This window comes from Pan troglodytes, chromosome 23 (assembly GCF_028858775.2).
Source record: "Pan troglodytes isolate AG18354 chromosome 23, NHGRI_mPanTro3-v2.0_pri, whole genome shotgun sequence".
In the NCBI taxonomy this organism is placed as follows: Eukaryota; Metazoa; Chordata; class Mammalia; order Primates; family Hominidae; genus Pan; species Pan troglodytes.
Genome location: NC_086016.1, coordinates 42,638,094 through 42,660,866, shown reverse-complemented (window position 1 = coordinate 42,660,866; position 22,773 = coordinate 42,638,094). Strand labels below are relative to the sequence as shown.

The window sequence follows — 22,773 nt, the reverse complement described above, 5'->3', positions numbered from 1 at the left end:
GCCAGTACTGAGGCTCAGTCCAAATTTAACAGACTCAGAACCAGCCAAGCAAACAGTGCAGCCTCCAGTCTGAGACCAAAGGCCTCAGAGCCCCCACGAGGCTGCTGGTGCAAGTTCCAGATTCCAAGAGCTGAAGAACCTGGAGTCTTGTTTTCCAAGGGCAGGAGGAGATAGAGGCAGCCAGCTCCAGGAGGGAGAGCATGAGCTGAGTATCCCCATTCTTCTGCCTGCTTTGTCCTAGAGGTGGAATGGGGTCGGGGGTGGGCAGCAGATGGGATGGTGCCCACCCACACTGAGGGCGGGTCTTCCTCTCTCAGTCCACTGAAGCATACATCAATCTCCTCTGGGCTGAACGCCATGGCTCACGCCTGTAATCCAGCACTTTGGGAGGCCGCGGGGGGTGGATCACCTGAGGTCAGGAGGTTGAGACCAGCCTGACCAACATGGTGAAACCCCATCTTTACTAAAAATACAAAAACTAGCCAGGCGCTGGGCGCGGTGGCTCACGCCTGTAATCCCAGCACTTTGGGAGGCCAAGGCGGGTGGATCAGGTCAGGAGATCGAGACCATGCTGGCTAACATGGTGAAACCCCGTCTCTACTAAAAATACAAAAAAATTAGCCGGGCGTGGTGGCGGGCGCCTGTAGTTCCAGCTACTCGGGAGGCTGAGGCAGGAGAATGGCGTGAACCCGGGAGACAGAGCTTGCAGTGAGCTGAGATCGTGCCACTGCACACCAGCCTGGGCGACAGAGTGAGACTCTGTCTCAAAAAAAAAAAAAAAAAAAAAAAAAAAAACTAGCCAGGCATGGTAGCAGGCACCTGTAATCCCAGCTACTTGGGAGGCTGAGACATGAGAATTACTTGAATCCAGGAGGCAAAGGTTGCAGTGAGCCAAGATCATGCCATTGCACTCCAACCTGGAGACAGAGGGAGACTCTGTCTCAAAAAAAAAAAAAAAAAAAAAACTCCTCTGAAAACACCCTCACAGGCGCATCCAGCAACAATGTTTCACCAGCCAACTAGGCATCCCTCAATCCAGTCAAGTTGACACCTAATACTACCCATGGCAAGTCCACTCCTTGTCAGCTTGGCATCCATAAACATCTCCTTAAACCATACTTAATCTCCTCAAGTAAAGACAGTGACAAGGTCGTAATTCTGCCTAAATGAAACAATTACCCTGTGCACAACTGAAAACACACTAATCTGGTCTCCCAGAAGAGGAGGTAAAGTTCTTGAGTGATATTTACTGTGATTATTCCGTAACTTGAATAGTATGATGTAAAATTCACAATTCTTAGGCTGTGCTTGGTGGCTCATGCCTGTAATCCCAGCACTTTGGGAGGCTGAAGCGGGAAGCTCACTGGAGCCCAGGAGTTCAAGACCAGCCTGAGCAATATAGTAAGACCCCCGTCTCTACAAACGAATAATTAAAAAATTAGCCAGGCATGGTGGTATGTGCCTGTAGTCCCAGCTACTTAAGAGGCTAAGGCAGGAGAATCCCTTGAGCCCAGGAGTTCAGGGCTGCAACGAGTCATGATCGTGCCACTGCACTGCAGGCTGGGCAGCAGAGTGAGGCTCGGTCTCAAAAACAAAAGCAAACCAAAAAACCCTCCATATATTTCAACATTTTTTTTTTTTGATACGCAGTCTCACTCTGTCACACAAGCTGGAATGCAGTGGCGCAATCTTGGCTCACTGCAGCCTCTGCCTTCCCTGTTCAAGTGATTCTCCTGCCTCGGCCTCCAGAGTAGCTGGATTACAGGCGTCTGCCACCACGCCTGGCTAATTTTTGTATTTTTAGTAGAGACGGGCTTTCACCATATTGGCCAGGCTGGTCTCCTGGCCTCAGGTGATCCTCCTGCCTCAGTCTCCCAATGTGCTGGGATTAGAGGTGTGAGCCACCGCAGCCAGCCAACTTTTTTTTTTTTTTTTTTTTTTGAGATAGAGTTTTGCTCTTTTGCCCAGGCTGGAGTGCAGTGGCGTGATCTCGGTTCATTGCAACCTCTGCCTCCCGGGTTCAAGTGATTCTCCTGTCTCAGCCTCCCAAGTAGCTGGGACTACAGGTGCGCACCACCACACCCAGCTAATTTTAGTATTTTTAATAAAGACGGGGTTTTACCATGTTGGCCAGCATGGTCTTGATCTCTTGACCTTGTGATCCCCCTGCCTCAGCCTCCCAAAGTGCTGAGATTATAGGCGTGAGCCACCGCGCCCAGCCTAATTTTTGTATTCTTAGTAGAGATGGGGTTTCACCATGTTTGCCAGGCTAGTCTTGAACTCCTGACCTCAGGTGATCCCCCTGCCTCAGCCTCCCAAAATGCTGGGATTACAGGTATGAGCCACTGCGCCCGGCCTCATTTCAACTTTTTGATCATTGAAAAAAAATCTTAAATTAATAAATAAATTAATAATTAATGAATCCTGCAAAGTATTGCCACCTACCCAGTGCTGCAACTGCAACTTCAAAAGGCCATTCCACCATTCTATTAAGCCAGCTGCTTCAGGATGGTGGGGGACATGGTAGCACCAGCGAATTCCATGAGCATGAGCCCACTACCTTACTTATTTGACTGTCAAGTGGGTTCCTTGGTCAGAAGCAATGCTGTGTAGAATACCATAATGGTAGATAAGACATCCCACAAGCCCACGCATGCTAGTTTTGCCAGAAGCATTGCGTGCAGGGCAGGTAAGTCCTTATTCAGAGTAAGTGTGTGTTCCAATAAGGACAAAACCCTACCCCTTCTATGATGGAAGTCGTCCAGCGTAATCAACCTGCCGCCACGTAGCTGGCTGACCACACCGGGGAATGGCGTGCTAGTGGGGGCTCCCTGTAGGTCTTGGCTGCTGGCAGATTGGGCACTGAGTGGTGGCCATAGCCAGGTTGACCTTGGTGAGTGGAGCCCATGTTGCTGAGCCCATGCTTAACCTCCATCCCTGCCACCATGGTCACTTTGTTCATGAGCCCACTGGAGAATGACAGGGGTAGCTAGGGAAAGGGGCTGACTGGTATCCACAGAATGGTTCATCCTATGCACTTGATTATTAAAATTCTCCTCTGCTGAGGGCACCCTTTAGTGAGCATTCACATGGGACACAAATATCTTCACATCTTCGGCCCACTCTGAGCAGTCTATCCACATACATCTTTCCCAAATTTCTTTGCCACCAATTTTCCAATCATGTTTCTTCCAAGTCCCTCACCACCCGCCAATCCATGGACTACAGCCCATGAATCAGTATATAATTGCACATCTGGCTGTTTCTCCTTCCAAGCAAAGTGCCAGCCCAGCAGGAAGCTTCAGAGGAAAGCAGTCCAACATTAGGCAGAAATGGCTGGGCCCTGTACCACAGCTCTGCCTAGTCAGTGACTGGGAACCACCCCAAGAAGAGTGCAATCCCAGTTTAAAAGCTGAGGCAAGGTTCCTCCAAAAACTAAATACAGAATTACCATACTAGGCCGGGCGTGGTGGCTCACGTCTATAATCCCAGCACTTTGGGAGGCTGAGGCGGGAGGGTCACCTGAGGTCAGGAGTTTGAGACCAGCCTGGCCAACATGGTGAAACCCTGTCTCTACTAAAAATACAAAAATTAGCCAGGTGTGGTGGTGGGCACCTGTAATCCCAGCTACTGAGGAGGCTGAGGCAGTATAATTGCTTGAACCTGGAAGGCAGAGGTTGCAGTGAGCCGAGATCAGGCCACTGCACTCCATCCTGGGCAACAGAGCGAGACTCCCTCTCAAAAAAGAGGAAACAAAAATCAAAGGTCTGGTATTAATCTTTTCATTGTGTATAGTTCCCTGGTAGATGGTCTCAGATATCCCTGGGGAAGCTAGAGGCAGATTCCCAGCCCGTACTTGTGGAATTGCAGGGTCCTTTCTTGCAGGTATCCAGCTTTTACTTCTTCCAGGACTTCTGGAACAGGGGCTGACTCAGGTTTGGAAATTGGGTGAGAGACTGTGCTCTTAATCACGGTGGCTAAAGTCAGATCTCTGTTGACCAAGCCTGAAGTTTTTCACGTACACACATCAAGTAGCAACTTAGTGGAGGTGCTGTTTATATATTTTGGTTCTACAGACTCCATGGTCAATTAGCCAAATCAATCTCTGCAGATCAGACCATCTGGGTAACTCCACTGGCCCTGCCTATTACAATAACCACATTCACTCTCCTCCAGAAATTAAGTAAGTGCTGCAACTTGCTTTCTATCACCGCAGGCTCTACACATCCCCAATGAAATGAGGAAGCCCACTTCAGCTGCTGCCATCCCCACTGGCAGCTGTCACCAGGGGCTGTTCAGAGGCACCGGTATTTCCCTTCCCAGAGAATTTCTCAAAGTCTTGGTTTTCTGGGGGATCAACTTATGAGCAACCAAAAAAAATACAATGTTTACTACACTCTGTTAAGGGGTTATTTATTTTGAAAGCAACTGGGAGCCACTAAAATGTTTTTTGTGTTTTTTTAGATGGGGTCTTGCTCTGTTGCCCAGGATGGAGTGCAGTGGCACAATCTCGGCTCACTCCAACGTCTGCCTCCCAGGTTCAAGCGATTCTCCTGCCTCAGTCCCACCCCAGCTCCCCGCCCCTAGTAGCTGGGACTACAGGTGTACGCCATTTCATTCTGAAATGTGTTTCCCAGTCTTGGAGGTGGGGCCTGGTGGGAGGTGATTGGATCATGGCGGCAGATCCCTTATGAATGGTTTAGCACCATCCCCTTGATGATGAGTGACTTCTCACTCAGTTACTTCACATGAGAGCTGGTTGTTTAAAAGTCTGGGACCTTGGCCAGGTGCGGTGGCTCACACTTGTAATCCTAGCATTTTGGGAAGACGAGGTGGGCGGATTGCCTAAGCTCAGGAGTTCGAGACCACCCTGGGCAACATGGTGAAACCCCATCTCTATTAAAATACAAAAAAGTAGGCTGGGCGCAGTGGCTCACACCTGTAATCCCAGCACATTGGGAGGCCGAGACGGGTGGATCACAAGGTCAGGAGATCGAGACCATCTTGGCTAACATGGTGAAACCCTGTCTCTACTAAAAAGCACAAAAAATTAGCCGGGCATGGTGGCAGGTGCCTGTAGTCCCAGCTACTCAGGAAGCTGAGGCAGGAGAATCACTTGAACCTGGGAGGTAGAGCTTGCAGTGAGCCAAGATCACGCTACTGCACTCCAGCCTGGGTGACCGTGCAAGACTCCATCTCATAAATAAATAAATAAATAAATAAATAAATAAATAAATACAAAAAATCAGCTGGGTGTGATGGCACACACCTATAGTCCCAGCTACTCGGGAGGCTAAGGCAGGAGAATCACTTGAACCCCAGAGGCGGAGGTTGCAGTGAGTCGAGATCGCGCCACTGCACTCCAGCCTGAGCGACAGAGTGTGACTCTGTCTCCAAAAAAAAAAAAAAAAAAAAGTCTGGGACCTCCTCCCTCTCTCTTGCTCCCACTCTTGCCATGTGACGTGCCTGCTCCCCCTTTACCTTCTGCCATGATTGCAAGCTTTCTGAGGCCTCAGCAGAAACCAAGCAGATATCAGCAACATACTTCCTCTACAGCCTGCAGAACCATGAGCCAATTAAACCTCTTTTCTTTATAAATTACCCAGTCTCAGTTATTCCTTAACAGCAACACAAAAACAGCCTAACACATAAACCAAAAGCAACGCTGAAACTCCTGGGCAACTGAAGCGATTAATAATACCATCACGGCCTTGAAAAATTCTGGGGTGGTGATTTTATCAATTTCCCCTTCATTCTTCAGTTTGGCCAGTGAAGATGGCAGATGGGTCTCTGAGAGAATGACAGTGAATTACCATAAACTTAATTATGTGACAACGCCAACTGCAGCTGCTGTTTCAGATATGTTCTCATTGCTGGAGAAAATAAACACAGTCTCCCACACCTGGTATGCAGTTACTGAGCTGACAAATGCTATTTCTCTATTTCAAGAAGAAGAGGTCAGACACCCTGCTTTCATGCATCAGAGTCATCAATACACCTTTACCATCTTGCCTCGGGACTCCATTAACTCTTCTGCCAGTTCTCCAAACCTCAGACTTTAGCACATCCTCATTACACAAAACACAATGCTATTCCACTCTACTGACAACATTATGCTCCTAGGGCCTGGGAAGCAGAAAAGTGTAGGTATCCTAAATGTGACAGAAATGTCATGAAAACACAAAGGCCCAATTTCTCAGTAAAGGTTTTGGGGTCCAGTGTTCTGAAGACGTCCTGATTTATCCTACAAAGTAAAGAACAGGCGGGGTGTGGTGGCTCACGCCTGTAATTCCAAATCTTTGGGAGGCCGAGTTGAGAGGATCACTTGAGCCTGGCAGTTCAAGACCAGCGTGGGCAACATAGTAAGACCTCGTCTCTACGAAAAATAAAAAATTAGCCGGGCATATGGTGGTGCATGCCTATGGTCCCAGTTACTCAGAGGGCTGAGGTGAGGAGGACTGTTTGAGCTTGGGAGGTTGAGGCTGCAGTGAGCCATGATCATGCCACTGCCACTCCAGCTTGGATGACAGAGCAAGACTCTGTCTCCAAAAAAAAAAAAAAAAGTAAAGAACAGTTTACCTTACGTTACACCCACTACCACAAAAGAGGTGTGATTAGCCAGGTGCAGTGGCACACACCTGGGCACCAGCCCAGGAATTCGAGGCCTCAGTGTGCTATGATCACGCCTGTGAATCACACTACACTCCAGCCTGGGCATATAGCAAGATCCCATTCCTTAACAATTAAAAAGAGAGAGAGAGAGAAGTGATATTTCATGAGAGTCTTTGGATTTGGGAGTCATTATATACTATTTGCTGTTCCAACCCATTTACTAGATGACCTAAAAGCTACCAGCTTTGGCCGGGCGCGGTGGCTCACGTCTATAATCCCAGCACTTTGGGAGGCCAAGGCGGGCGGATCATGAGGTCAGGAGATCGACACCATCCTGTCTAACACGGTGAAACCCTGTCTCTACTAAAAATACAAAAAATTAGCCGGGCATTGTGGCAGGCGCCTGTAGTCCCAGCTACTCGGGAGGCTGAGGCAGGAGAATGGTGTGAACCCAGGAGGCAGAGCATGATGCAGGGAGCCAAGATCACGCCACTGCACTCCAGCCTGGGCAACAGAGTGAGACTCCGTCTCAAAAAAAATAAAATAAAATAAAAACAAACTACCAGCTTTGAGTGGAGCCCTGAGGAAGAGAAGGCGCTGCTACTTGATTCTAAAGGCCTTGCAGATCCAGTGAGGTGCTAAGGGTTTCTGTAGCAGGTGGGGAGAACCAGATCAAGCTAGGTCATCCGCTTTCCCTGTGGGCACCACGCTTCTGTGATGTCTGAGACAGAACTGGACTTTTTTTTTTTTTTTTTTTTGCCTCCATCAAGTATTAGGAATCCACATTAAGCACCAGTGGTCACCTCAGGCTATAGGCACTGGTCTGAAGTGCCTGTGTCCGAGGCTTGGTTTCACTTGCCGGAAATTGTAAGAGCTGCACAAGCTGCTTATGGTCTACTTTATTTATTTACTTATTTTTAATTTATTTATGAGACGGAGTTTCACTGTCGTTGCCCAGGCTAGAGTGCAATCGCATGATCTCTGCTCACTACAACCTCCGCCTCCTGGGTTCAATTCTCCTGCCTCAGCCTCCCAAGTAGCTGGGATTGCAGGCACCCGACACCACACCCGGCTATTTTTTGTATAGTAGAGACAGGCATGAGCCATTGTACCCAGCCTGGTCTACTTTCTTTAAAAAGGAGCTGTGTGATTTTTTTTTTTTTTTTTTTTACAAAGATGCCAAGACAATTCATTGGGGGAATGAATAATATGGAAGAGCCAGATATCCACATGCAATTTAAAAAAAAAAAAATGCAGCCTGACACTGTGGCTCACGCTTATAATCCCAGCACTTTGGGAGGCTGAGGCAGGTGGATCACCTGAGGTCGGGAGTTCGAGACCAGCCTGACCAACATGGTGAAAGCCCGTCTCTACTAAAATTACAAAATTAGCTGGGCGTGGTGGTACATGCCTGTAATCCCAGCTACTCGGGAGGCTGAGGCACGAGAATTGCTTGAAACCAGGAGGCAGAGGTTGCGGTGAGCCAAGATCGTGCCATTGCACTCCAGCCTGGGCAACAAGAGTGAAACTCCATCTCAAAAATAAAAAAAAAAATGCAGTTGGATGCCTGTCTCACCCGATATACAAACATTAACTTGGCCAGACATGGTGGCTCATACTTGTAATCCCAGCACTTTGGGAGGCCAAGGCGGGCGGATCATGTGAGGTCAGGAGTTTGAGACCAGTCTGGCCAACATGGTGAAATTCCATCTCTACTAAAAATGCAAAATTAGCCAGGCGTGGTGGCATGCGCCTGTAATTCCAGGCTACTTGGGAGGCTGAGACAGGAGAATCACTTGAACCCGGGAGGCAGAAGTTGCAGTGAGCTGAGATCATGCCATTGCACTCCAGCCTAGGCAACAAGAGCAAAACTCCATCTCAAAAAAAGTAAATAAATAAAAATATCTCAAAATGGATCACAGACCTAATTGTAAGAACGAAAACTATAAAACTCTTAGAAGAAAATGCAGCAGTAAACCTTGGGTAAGGCAAAGACTTCTTAGATTGACACCAAAAGCACAAGCAACAGTAGAAAAAATAATAGATAAATTAGACTTAATAATGATTTTAAAATTTTGTGGGTTTTTTCCCCCTTTTTTCCTTTTTTTTTTTTTTTCTGAGACAGGGTCTCATTCTTTTGGTCAGACTGGGGTGCAGTGGTGCGATCACAAGTCACTGCAGTTTCAACCTCCCGGACTCAAGGCTGCAGTGATCCTTCAGCCTTGACTTCCTGAGTACCTGGGACTACAGGCATGCACCACCACACCCAGCTAATTTTTAAAATTTTGTAGAGATGGAGGTCTTGCTATGTTGCCCAATCTGGCCTCAAGCAATCCTCCCACCTGGGCCTCCCAAAGTGCTGGGATTATAGGCATGAGCTACTGCTTCCTACCAACTTGTGTGCTTTAAAGGACACCATCAAGAGAGTGTAAACAGCTGGGTGCGGTGGCTCACGCCTGTAATCCCAACACTTTGGGAGGACGAGGTGGGAGGATGTATCAGTCCATTCTCATTCTGTTATGAAGAAATACCTGAGACTGGGTAATTTATAAAGGAAAGAGGTTTCATTGACTCACAGTGATCCTCTCATCTCAGCCTTCCAAGTAGCTGGGACTACGGGTGCACATCACCATGAATTGTCCATTTTAAAATGATGTATTTTTATTGTATGTGAATTATATTTCAACAAATGTGGTGTTTTGTCTTTTGGGTGTTTTTTTTTTTTTTTTTTTTTTTTTGAGACAGGGTCTCACTCTGTTTCCCAGGCCACAGTACAGTGGTATAATCAGCTCACTGCAGCCTTGAACTCTTGGGAGCAAGAGATCCACCCACCCCAGCCTCCAGAGTAGCTAGGACTACAGGTGTACACTACCAAACCCGGCTAATTTTTTTTTTTTGTAAAAGAAACACAAAGTCTTGCTGTGTTGCCTGGGCTGCACAGCTTGGGCTGGTTTCAAACTCCCGGACTCCAGTGATCCTTCCGCTTCGGCCTCCCAAAGTGCTGGGATTACAGGCATGTGCCACTATGCCCAGCCAACAAATCTGTGTTTTGTTTTTGTGAGATGGGGTCTCACTCTGTCACTCAGGTTGGAGTGCAGTGGCGCAATCTCAGCTCACTCCAACCTCCACCTCCCAGGCTCAAGTGATCCTCCCACTTCAGCCTTCCCAGTGGCTGGAACCACAGGTATGCACCACAAGGCCCGGCTAACTTTTTGTATTTTTTGGTAGAGATAGGGTTTTGTCCAGGTTGGTCTGGAACTCCTGAGCTCAGGCAATTCACCTGCCTCAGCCTCCCAAAGTGCTGGGATTACAGGCATGAGCCACTGTACCCAGCCAGCAAATCTGTTTTTAAAAGGTATGGGGGAGGAGGGCTGTGGACAGAGGAAGCACTTAGAAATGCAGTCTCCACTCCGGTCCTTGGGGCAAATGGCCGACTCTGGACATTAGTTTCCTACTCCTTGTCTCTTTTCACTCTGCTTCCTGGAAGCGACATCCAGTTACACCTTGCTGCTGACCATTTGGCAGGCCACTGGGAACTACCTTGAACATGCTTTGCAGAGAGGTGCTTCCTGGGGACACCCTCTGAACTGCAGTGTGAAGATGGGTTTCAGCAGGTTTTGCTGACATCGGAATCAGTAACTTGGATGAGTGCACTCCTTGGCTCTTCCACTGACTTGCTGTGTCATGCAGTAAGTCCCCTGATCTGCTCGGTGCCAAATGGTAATTGTAGTAAAATGAGCCTGCCTTGGGATACTCCTTGCCGTGGGTTTTATTTTTTTTGAGACAACCTTATAGTAACTAACATTTGTACAGCCTTTTACACACGTGCCTTATCTCAGCTGATCCTGTGAGGCAGATATGATCCCTAGTGACAGATGTGGGGACTGCGGAGCAGAGAGTTGGGCAGCTTTCCCAGAACCATCCAGCTGGCACGGTGCAGCCAGGCCCCAAGCCCAGGCCTTCCACTCTTCTGACTCCAAATTCTGTGCTCATTCCTCTCCACAGGGCTCCCTTGTGATGAGACTTTCTTCCTATCCTACTTCCAAAATGCTGATGTTACTGAGCTCTGAGTTACTATATAACTCTTATCTTAAAAAAAGGAAAACAAAACCAAAATGCCAACGTCAAGGAAATCGCCACACTTCAGTTGGTCTCAACCCTTGTATTTTTAGCCCTTAGAGACAGCCCCTCTCTGGCCTACCCTCTTCGGCCTTTTGCCCACTGGTGGTCAGTCCCTTCCCACTTCAGTTCTGCAGCATCTGGGTCCGGATTTCACGCACAATTGTTTGCAGAAAAATCTGAGGTGGGGTGAAAGGAAAATCCAGTTCTTTTAGAACTCCTGTTTTTGTTGAGCACACGTGACCCTTCAGGGTCAGGCCTCTTCTCTCACCACCACCTCCTGCTTCCCCCCATACCCCGTGTTACCCTTAAACATCTTAGGGTTTCCAGAAAGGGCTGTGTGCTCCTGTAACTTCTGCACATGTCGACCCCTCGGGCCATTTTTTTTTTTTTTTTTTTTAAGACAGAGTCTCATGCTGTCGTGCAGGCTGGAGTGCAGTGGTACAATCTCGGCTCACTGCAACCTCCGCCTCCTGGGTTCAAGCGATTCTCCTGCCTCAGCCTCCCGAGTAGCTGGGACTACAGGCACACACCACCATGCCCCAGCTAATTTTTATATTTTTAGGAGAGACGGGGTTTCACCATGTTGTCCAGGCTGGTCTCAAACTCCTGACCTCATGATCCACCCGCCTCGGCCTCCCAAAGTGCTGGGATTACAGGCGTGAGCCACTGCGCCCGGCCCCCCTCGGACCTTTCTTCTCTTGGCCGCCTCCTCAGCTGTTCTTCACAATGCAGCAGAATGACCTTCTGGAAGCTCCCTGCCCTCGGCTCCCTACTCTCTGCTCCCTACCCTGTCCTCCATCAAACAGCTAGTGCGGCCATACTGCAGCAGATGCTGCTGGTGCCTCCCCAGGTCGCTTTACCAGGCTGCTCACCAGTCCTCCAGCTGCTGCAAGTCTTGGGTCTACAGACTCGCAGCTGCCCCCCACCTGTCCCCTTATGTGGAGGGGCCCTTGGCTGACAAGCACCCACCACCTCACCTATCAGCCCCATCCAAAGCCTGAAAGGAGGCAGACAAGGCCATTCCCTTTGCCTCTAAGGGGGCCACTCTGCTTGGAGCCCACTCCTCTAACCCAGGCCAAGGCTAGACCTGAGACCCGGCTCAGCAATTTCTCCTTCAATACCTGCTTTCCTTCCCCCTTCCCCCTTCTCCCCTGCCCTCCCCCTCTTTTCTTTTTTTGAGGGGGAGTTTTGCTCTTGTCACCCAGGCTGGAGTGCAGTGGCCGATCTCGGCTCATTGCAACCTCTGCCTCCCGGGTTCAAGTGCTTCTCCTCCCTCAGCCTCCCGAGTAGCTGGGATTACAGGCACCTACCGCCACGCCTGGCTAATTTTTGCATTTTTAGAAGAGACAGGGTTTCACCATGTTGACCAAGCTGATCTCGAACTCCTGACCTCAGGTGATCCGCCCACCTTGGTCTCCCAAAGTGCTGGGATTACAGGCGTGAGCCACCGCACCCAGCCCTTACAGGCATTTTCCTTCAACAAACCTCAACAACCAGACCCCTGCTTCGGGCTAAGGCGCTAGCACATTCCATGGTGATTAACCATTTTTCTTATTGTCTCCAGACTAGACTCTGAGCACCCGGAAGGCAGGAAGGTTGCCCACACCTCCCAGGTGGGGGCCTGGCACAGAGCAGGTTCTCCGCGTTGAACTCTCCAGCTTCCGGGTGGTTCTGCACAGCTCCCCTTGCCTTTCTTTCTCTACCACCATTTCTTCTCCTCTCCTCTCCCCTAGAAGGGCAGAGATCCGTTTGTCAAGGCTAAGTTTGGGGTGCGGTGGGAAGGGCAGGAGGTAGAGCTGGCCAACCTTCCAATCCCCGGCCCTCCTGCCCGACCCCACCAACCCCGTCCTGCCTCATGGAACTTAGGTTTGAAACACAGGGACGAACCGGAAGATGGCCTGCCAGCCGCAGGGCAGGCCACAGCGGAGCCCTGGGGCGCTCCCCGGTGCTGGGGTGTGGGGAGGTGGCAGCTGTGTGCCCATCCCGGGAACAGGCTGCACGGGCCCGCGTGCAGAGAGCCCACCCCGGGACCAGGCTGCACGGGCCCGCAGACAGCATCACAGCCTGGGCGGGCAGCCTTTTCCAAGGGCTGCTCTTGACTTCCGCCTCCCTCTCCCGTCACTTCATCAACACTCTAGGAACCATGGTGAGCCCACGCTTCTTCATTCATTCCCGCCCACTCACAGCACAAGCCCACGTCACAGGAGGCATGACTCGCCTCAGAGGCTGATTAGCTTTCCCGGCAGCATCCAGCTCACGCAGGCGCTGAGTCAGTGCCGCCGAAGCCTGGCCAGGAGGGAGGTGACTCAAGCCCGAAACTGTGGGTCTCCTCCCCTCCAGCCCTGCCAAGCAGCCAGCGGCCGGGAGAAGCCACCAGGGGCCAGGCCCTGGGCTAATACTCTGGGTGCTAAGCCCTCCTAAGTCCCCACACCCCACCTGTAAGGCACGTATGTGGTGCCAGCTGCCCCGCAGTCTCTCTCCCCATTTCCCGGGTGAAGACCCAACAACCCCCGGGCTTCCAGCCGGGCTCCACAGCATGGGGCGGAGGCAGTAGTAACTGACCCGGATGTGGCCATGTTGATTGGCTCAGGGCTGGGCATGTGATCTGTTGGAGCCAATGAGAGGCATTGAGACTCAGGCTAAAATGCCTGGGACAAAGCCTCTCATCGTTTTTTTTCACTGGACTCAAAACTCCAGAGGTGCAAGAGCTGGAGCTGGAGCTGCTGGCTCCAGCTTGCCAGCATGTGAAACCTGCCACTGACACCAACCCTGCGGAAAAGAAAGAGAAATGGCAGGAAACTGAGTCCTGGTTATATTCTGGAGTCCTGAATCCAGCCATACCTGAAGCTGTTATAATACAGGGACTTTTGGAATTTCCTGGCTTAATGCAGTCCTTTTGCTTAAGTTAGTCTGTTTCCAGTCACTTGCAGTTGTAAGAATTCTAATCAGTACCAGCATTTGCTACCACATTTAACTAATCCTAAAACATGATTTTTTTTCATTTTAATGGAATCATCATTGCTTGCAAATTTGATAAATTAAACATAGCTGTTCATATTGTCTTAACTTCAGCTGAGTTAGGTGCAGTGTTGGTGCTGCGTGTACTGAATTGAGTGCTATTTAAAATGTCTTCAAAAAATTATATAGTGACTCAGCATTTGGATAAAAAGTGATTATGTAGAGAGAAAGGCAAGGATACTGAGCTATAGGGAATGAGCTTAATATTAGTGAAACAACTTTTCTCTTTGGAGAAACAACTGCTCTTTCCTGACAAGGCAACATGCAAGTGCTTTGTAAAACCGAATACAGGAAGATACCCTCAAGTAGAATTTGTGTTACATTTTGCTCCTGAGATATGGATAAAAAGATTGACTATGTATCATACACCAAGCAATGCAACTGAAGGCAGGAGAAATTGTGGAATCTCACAGAACAGGTGAGAGGAATACAAAGTAACAAGTTACTGTGACTAATTTGTGACTTTGTGCAGAGCTACCGTTAAGACACTGCACTGTCGGCCGGGCGCGGTGGCTCACGCTTGTAATCCCAGCACTTTGGGAGGCCGAGGCGGGCGGATCACGAGGTCAGGAGATCGAGACCATCCTGGCTAACACGGTGAAACCCCGTCTCTACTAAAAATACAAAAAATTGGCCAGGCGTGGTGGCGGCGGGCGCCTGTAGTCCCAGCTACTTGGGAGGCTGGGGCGGAAGAATGGTGTGAACCCGGGAAGCAGAGCTTGCAGTGAGCCGAGATTGCACCACTGCACTCCAGCCTGGGTGACAGCCCTTGCTGGACCCACAGAGAGCTGATCAGCCACAACTAAGCAGGGCATTGTAGCTAAGAGGCTGGACTATGGCACTGGATGGTCTGTGTTCCAATCACAGCTCTACCATTTACTGCCTGTTTGAGCTCAGCTAAATTACTTAACTTTAATCTATAACCATCGGAATGCATTATCACTCGCATTTTGCAAAAGTGCCCTTAAAGTCACCTGCGCCAGGCGCAGTGGCTCATGCCTGTAATCCCAGCACTTTGGGAGGCTGAGGCAGGCAGATCACGAGGTCAGGAGATCGAGACCATCCTGGCCAACATGGTGAAATGCCGTCTCTAAAAATACAAAAATTAGCAAGGCATGGTGGCACACACCTGTAATCCCAGCTACTCAGGAGGCTGAAGCATGAGACTTGCTTGAACCCTGGAAGCAGAGGTTCCAGCGATCAGAGATGGCACCACTGCACTCCAGCCTGGGCAACAGAGTGAGAAGTGAGACTCTGCCTCCAAAAAAAAAAAAAAAAAAAAATCACTTGCTCAAAGTCACAAGCTGAGTTTGAACATTATGGACCTAATCATTACATCTCATCCATACTGGGTTCCTACTGGTCAAGAGGAGTGGAGAACTGGGGACATCTGTACATCCCTGCTCTGCTCCTAAGCACTCTGGCCTAGACTGGCTGAGCGGAGGTAGAATCAAGTGGTTACAATGGCCTGGCCTTCAATGATATTTGCTGTCACACTGTTTCAGTTCACTAGCTTGGGCCTAAAGAGAGATCCCCTGCTCCCCACAAATCTTTATGTCTACTGTTTGAGTAGTGCCAGTAGGTCGTGCCTTGGGTTGTAGTTTTTCCTCCTCTAGGTATTTTATTTATTTATTTATTTATTTATTTATTATTAAATAATTGGGGGGGAGGGGGGCTCAACTCCTCTCCAAAGTGGGTTTATCAAGGATTTTTTTTTTTTTTTTTTTTTTGAGACATGGTCTCACTCTGTCATCCAGGCTGGAGTGCAATGGAGCAGTCTCAGCTCACTGCAGCCTCTGCTTCCCAGGCTCAGGCGATCCTCCCACCTCAGCTACCCAAGTACCTAGGACCACAGGTGCGTGCCACCGTGCTCGGCTAATTTTTAAATTTTTTGTAGAGATCGTGTCTTGCTATGTTTCCCAGGCTGGTCTCAAACTCCTGGGTTCAAGAGATCCTCCTGCCTTGGGCTCCCAAAGTGCTAGGATTACAGGTATGAGCCACTGCACTGGGCCAAATAATTTTTTTTTTTTCTGAATAAATAAACAATGCTTCCTCTGAAGGGAGTTCCAGTGAACACAATTTTCTCCATCTCATTACAATGAGGTTTAGGCCACAGCTATAAGTTCTCTGTTGTCATTCTCTGTATTCACCCCAACACTCCGTAAAGTGTGGGACACACCACGGTGTGGGAAAATAGAGACCCAAGATGAGAAAGGAAAGCAAGTACCTCTGGCCTGGTGTTGTGGGAAGGAAGAAGCACACCTTGAGGGGACAGGCCAGGGGTCCAGGTACTGACCCACACCAAAGCACAGCGTGGTCCCAAGCAGCTGGGAGTGAGGGGACGCACGTAGACAGTGAAGACCCAGGATAGACGGGAAAGGAACTTCTACTTTTCTTTTCTTTTTTTTTTTTTTGAGACAGGGTCTTGCTCTGTCGCCCAGGCTAGAGTGCAATGGCGCGATCTCGGCTCATTGCAACCTTCGCCTCCCAGGGTTCAAGCGATTCTCCTGCCTCAGCCTCCAGAGTAGCTAGGATTACAGGCACACACCACCATGCCTGGCTAATTTTTGTATTTTTAGTAGAGACGAAGTTTCACCATGTTGGCCAGGCTGGTCTCGAACTCCTCACCTCATGATCTGCCCACCTCAGCCACCCAGAGTGCTGGGATTACAGACATCAGCCACTGCGCCCAGCTAGAACTTCCACTTTTTCACTGCATGTCAGAGACCGCTGAGCCCCGCAGCGGTGCAAGGGCAGGTGTTGACTTGCGATCTGTATGGTTACTCCTAATTTACAGGTGACGAGATTGAAACTCAGGGACACAGTCTATTTCCTAAGGTCACATGGCTCGGGGCAGAGCCAGGCTTTGAAACCACACCTGCTTTTCCACTGAGTTGCTCTGCCCCTCTTCTCTGTAAGTTTCTTGTAAGGTATTTGTTGTATGACTGCTATCATGAGGCACATTTTATTCACCTGTCAGGAGCTGGTACCATTAGTGTAATATAATCATTCAGTTTGACTCTCATCAGTGTTTTTGCTGCAGCTGCTGCTGCTTTTTCCACACTCTAGTTTTCCAAAACTCAGGTGCACTGGGGTATTGAGTCTCCTTGTCCATCCAGGCAAGAAAAAATAATCACTTCAGAATGAGTAGGTAGGAAGGCAGCACAAACAGACATGTAAAAAAATGACTTCACAGCCGGGCGCGGTGGCTCACACCTGTAATCCCAGCACTTTGGAAGGCCGAGGCGGGTGGATCAACATGGTGAAACCCCGTCTCTACTAAAAATCCAAAAATTAGCCAAGCATGGTGGTGCATGCCTGTAATCCCAGCTACTCGGGAGGCTGAGGCAGGAGAATCGCTTGAACTCAGGAGGCGGAGGTTGTGGTGAGCCAAGATCGCACCACTGCACCCCAGCCTTGGTGACTCCATCTCCAAAAAAAAAGAATGACTTCAGAACGCTGTTCTAATCAGGTAGCATTTTGGTAAGGAGAGAAATCAGTATAACTTGTTCCACCAACTCAAAGTGCAGAGTTCCACATAATTGCTGGAGTCTTTATCACCTCCCCACTCAACTTTGTGATTTGCCCCATATGCTGAGGACTTCAGGCGCTGCTCCATCCAGGGGTTTGAATCATATCATGGGGACTCTTCCCCTGTCTCTTCTATACCCTTCATTGCTCCTTGTTATTATTTGGTTTCATTTTCAGATGAGATCCGGTGTGTTCAGGGTGATATGGCTGTAGACTTGGCCTTCTTTTCTTTTCTTTCTTTTTTTTTTTTTTTTGAGAGGGAGTTTCACTCTTGGCACGATCTCGGCCCACTGCAACCTCTGCCTCCCAGGTTCAAGCAATTCTCCAGCCTCAGCCTCCCAAGTAGCTGGGATTACAGGTGCCTGCCACCATGCCTGGCTAATTTTTGTATTTTTAGTAGAGACAGGGTTTCACCATGTTGGCCAGTCTGGTCTGGAACTCCTGACCTCAGGTTATCCGCCGGCCTCGGCCTCTCAAAGTGCTGGGATTACAGATGTGAGCCACCGCGCCTGGCCTGGGCCTTATTTTCAAATCTGTTCTTGCCTTCTGACAGCTAGATGGCCACCGGCCTACATTTGTTTTTTTTTTTTTTTTTTTTTGAGACTAAGTTTCGCTCTATTGCCCAGGCTGGAGTGCAAGTGGCGTGATCTGGGCTCACTGCAACCTCCGCCTCCCGGGTTCAAGTGATTCTCATGCCTCAGCCTCCAGAGTAGCTAGGATTACAGGCGCCTGCCACCACACCCATCTAATTTTTGTATTTTTAGTAGAGACAGGGTTTCACCATGTTGGCCAGGCTGGGATTACAGGCTTGAGCCACCGCGCCTGGCCTAATTTTGATTTTTTGAAATATTGTATTATTTTTCTTAATTGCTAAGTTTTTGGCATCCACTTAAATTTTGTGTCTGATTCTCCTCACCCTAGGCTATAACATCATGGCAAGCTTTTATTTAAGAAAAAAAAAACTTTGCAAGTTTTTTTTTTGTTGTTGTTGTTATTTTTTTTGAGACAGAGTCGAGCTCTGTCGTTCAGGCTGGAGTGCTCGAGTGCAGTGGCGTGATCTCGGCTCACTGCAAGCTCCGCGTCCTGGGTTCACGCCATTCTCCTGCCTCAGCCTCCCGAGTAGCTGGAACTACAGGCGCACAACACCACGCCCAGCTAATTTTTTGTATTTTTAGTAGAGACGGGGTTTCAGCATGTTAGCCAGGATGGTCTCGATCTCCTGACCTCGTGATCCGCCCGCCTCGGCCTCCCAAAGTTCTGGGATTACAGGCGTGAGCCACCGCGCCCGGCCAAGTTTTTGTTTTTAAAACAAAATCTTTTTGTTCCACAAGCAATAAGAACTTTCAGTTCAGTTCCACCTCTTGGTTGTTTACCAGCGCGGCCCCTTCTCTACTCCAGGGGGCAAAAACGGGGTTACAGATCTCAACCACCAGGGGGCGTCAAAGAACAACTGATAATCGAACCGTTCCTAAGGACGTCCTCCAGGAATGATATTCCCCAGCCTGGATTCCTTTTCTTGCTGAAGAAAACCCATCCATTTTGAGATTCTCTGCCTGTCAAGTACTTCAGTCTCAAGTAGGCCTCGACTACATGAGCCAGATTCGAGGTTATGTTTGGATTGTATCCTAAAAGTTCCCAAATAAGACATTTATATTGGCTGCAATGATCAGAAAGCCAGAATAAAATCCCATGGGGGTTTGAGTTAATCAAACTTGTGTTTAAACCTTGGCATGTGTGATGCAAAGCAAAGTCTCTGGGTAGGGAGTTCAAGCTTCCTAGTTTCCCCTGGTCAGTAAAAGTCCTGCATCTTGACCCTTCAGTTCCTGCAAACTGGACTGTTGGTCCCTCTACCTGCTTGACCCTCAGTTTTCATCATCTGTGAAATGGACATAAGGCTGGTACCTTCTATGAAGTGTTCATGGAAGAATTCAATGAGATGATGATGTACACAGTAGGTGCTGAATAAAAACTAGCTCAGTTTTGTGATCAAGTGATACAGTAGGTGTTTGCAATCCCAGGGATGACCCAATAAAACTATGTAAACAGAGCCCTAGCTTTTTTTGTTTGTTTGTTTGTTTTTTAGACAGAGTCTCACTCTGTCACCCAGGCTGGAGTGCAGTGGCACTATCTCAGCTCACTGCAACAACCTCTGCCTCCAGGGTTCAAGTGAGTCTCCTGCCTCATCCACCTGAGTAGCTGGAATTACAGACACTCACCACCATGCTCGGCTAATTTTTGTGTTTTTAGTAGAAACAGGGTTTCATCATGTTGGCCAAGCTGGGCTCCAACTCTTGGCCTCAAGTGATATGCCACCTCGGCCTCCCAAAGAGGTGAGATTACAAGTGTGAGCCACCGCACCCGATTGAGCCCCAGTATTTAAAAAAACTTTAATATAATAGAGATGGGGTCTTGCTATGTTGCTCAGGCTGGTCTTGAACTCCTGGGTTCAAGCCATTCTCCCACTTCGGCCTCCCAAAATGCTGGCATTACAGGTATGGGCCACCTTGCTTGGTCACAGAGCCCTAGCATTTTAACACCTCACTTATACATTTAATTCACTTCCAAAGATATTTGCTGAGTGCTTACTACATTTGAAGAAATTGTTAGCAGTTTAAAGGTTATGGGCATATATTTTTTTTAATTATTGCCCTTTCTCAAGGATGCTATAATGTCTAAGGGACAGAGATATGGAAAGTGTTTACAGGGTAGAGGGGAAAAAACTCCATGCCGATTGTTCCCCTCTTGTGGGTCTTTATTTCCTCCTGGCTGGATAACAGTAGTGGTTTAATTTATCTTTCCAGCCCCACTTCACTCTCCTTCCATTCCAACTGACAAACTACCAGGTGAATCTTAAGACAGTCTGGATTCTGTTTTCCAGAACGTAATGCCTCCTTTACCATGGCGTTCTTTTTACAACAGGGCCTCAGCAAACTTTCAAACCTTATCTCTCAAACAACCCAGGTGACTCCCTTGCTCAAACATGTCCTCTGTTTTCCTTCCTCCACGTTATTACTCACAGTGTTTCCTAAGTTGGAGTGCCCCACCTCATTACTGCCTGTCAAACATAAGCTCTTTCATGTGTGGCCTCAGTGGGTTCTTCACCAGACAGGAACACTCCCTTCCTAGACCAGACCTCATTCTACTATCCTTTCAGCATTGTTCGTGTTAGCATCATTTCATGGACCCTGTTCTTGATTGTGGCAAAGCTGATCTATTTCACCTTTTTATATTTCCTCTAGTTCCTTGTATGTAGCCAACAAATGTTTATTGAATTACACCCAGGATCTTATTTATTTATTTATTTATTTATTTATTTATTGAGACAGAGTCTTATTCCATCACCCAGGTTGGAGTGCAGTGGTGCGATCTTAGCTCACTAACAGGCTCCATCTCCCAGGTTCAAGCGATTTTCCTGCCTCAGCCTCCCAAGTAGCTGGGATTACAGGCATGCACCACCACACCTGGCTAATTTTTGTATTTTTAGGAGAGATGGCATTTCACCGTGTTGGCCAGGCTGGTCTCAAACTCCTGGACTCAAGTGATCCACCTGCCTCAGCCTCCCAAAGTGCTGGGATTACAGGCGTGAGCCACTGCACCTGGCCCCAGGATCTTAATTTTAATATCCATATCCTAGCTTTGCTAGTTTTAAGCTGTGTGATATTGAGCAAGTTACTTAACCTCTCTAAGCTTCAGTTTCCTCATGTGAAATAAGATAATGCACTTGGAATGCTTAGCATTCTGCTTGTTACAATAGGAGCTACAGATTGTCAGAGAAAGAAAAGATCCACCTACGTTGGAGGAATATGGGAGGGCTTCCTGGAGGAAGTGGGATGTCAGCTGGGATTTGAATAGATGAAGATAAAAGAGGACATTCTAGACAAAAAAACTAATCAGAACAAAGACTTAAGAAGAAATAGGAAAGCACAGGATGTGCTGAAGACGGAGTTGATCAAGTCCTGGAAAATACTTTTGGAGAGATTCTCCACGAAGAGAAATAGAGAGGGAAAGGATGGGGGAGTAACTTTTCTCAGAGTATGAATTAACAGGTTGGAAGGAGGAAAATCAGTCTTCAGTGGTTCGCTGAAGGTTCCTGTCATTGGATTTGCCCCTTTCAGCAGCAGCAGCAGAATCAGAAGTGGTGGCCAGTGGATAGGTGACAGAATGAAATCAGCACATGTTTTCAGCAAGGTGCAAAGAAGGATGGAAATGGACAGAAGGACAACTGGCTGCTCATGATTAGCAGAGTGAGGCTTAAAGTTTTACATTTGTGTTAAAGAATTAATTATAGAGGCAGGAGAATTGCTTGAATCCGGGAGGCGGAGGTTGCAGTGAGCCGAGATCCCGCCACTGCACTCCAGCCTGAGCGACAAGAGCGAGACTCCATCTCAAAAAAAAAGAATTAATTATAGAAATACAAGAGTGAATTTGGCTTAGTATCAGTTTTTGGGAAAAGCTCTAGAGGGAAGGGGTGGAAAGGATTGATTATAAAGTCAGGTTGAGCCAAAGGGTCAGTGCAGCCACTAGATCTGCCGATGCAAATATAAAATGAGGCCAGGCACGGTGGCTCACACCTGTAATCCCAACACTTTGGGAGACCAAGGCGGGCAGATCACTGGAGGCCAGGAGTTCAAGACCAGCCTGGCCAACATGGTGAAACCCTGCTATCTACTAAAAATACAAAAAAATTAGCCAGGTGTGGTGGTACATGCCTGTAGTCCCAGCAACTCAGGAGGCTGAGGCAGGAGAATCACTTGGACCCGGGAGGCAGACGTTGCAGTGAGCCAAGATTGCACCACTGCACTCCAGCCTGGGCAATAGAACAAAACTCTGTCATAAATAAGTAAATAAAAATTTAAAAAAAGTAATAAAAAATAAATAAAATGAACCAGGCACGGTGGCTCACACCTGTAATCCCAGTGTTTGGGAGGCTGAGGTGGAAGGATCACTTGAAGCCAAGAGTTTGGGACCAGCTTGGGCAACATAACCAGGCCCTGTCTCTACAAAAAAAAATTAAAAAATTAGTTGAGCAAGGTGGTGAGCATCTGTACTTCCAAGCTCCTTGGGAGGCTGAGGTGGGAAGATCGCTTGAGCCCAGGTGTTGGAGGCTGCAGTGAGCTATGATCACACCACTGCACTCTAGCCTGAGTGACAGAGTAAGACCCTGTCTCCACATACACGTGCTAAAAGTGTAGTTTAATAGTAGACGTAGGGAGTAAGACCAAGGAAGGCCACAGGCTCACGGTACTGTTTGGCAGTCAGGTCATACCTGAGCACTTTACATAGTTACATTTTTGCTGCAACAATAGGAATGTGTTAGCCCACAGCTGACGACTCAAATGATGCCTCCTAAGCAGGTAAGTGCACCCATGCCCCAGCTGCTGTGAGTGTTGGCTGCCAAGGGTTCCCAGCTGCGCAAAATTTCAGAGAATTGCCCTCATTTGAAGGGAGTGGCCTTGGGGACCTTAACTTCCTTAGGGCCCACAACCACTG

General features: G+C 48.4%; 1 long non-coding RNA gene across 1 annotated transcript; it reads right to left on the bottom strand.

The window, feature by feature from the left end:
• Positions 1 to 10,758: 10,758 nt before the first annotated feature.
• LOC104003778 (uncharacterized) lies at positions 10,759 to 12,916 on the bottom strand. Its single transcript, XR_001712719.3, has 3 exons — positions 12,622 to 12,916; positions 12,220 to 12,463; positions 10,759 to 10,910 (listed from the first exon to the last, which is right to left on the bottom strand). It is a non-coding gene; the product is annotated as an uncharacterized LOC104003778 (long non-coding RNA).
• Positions 12,917 to 22,773: the final 9,857 nt, after the last annotated feature.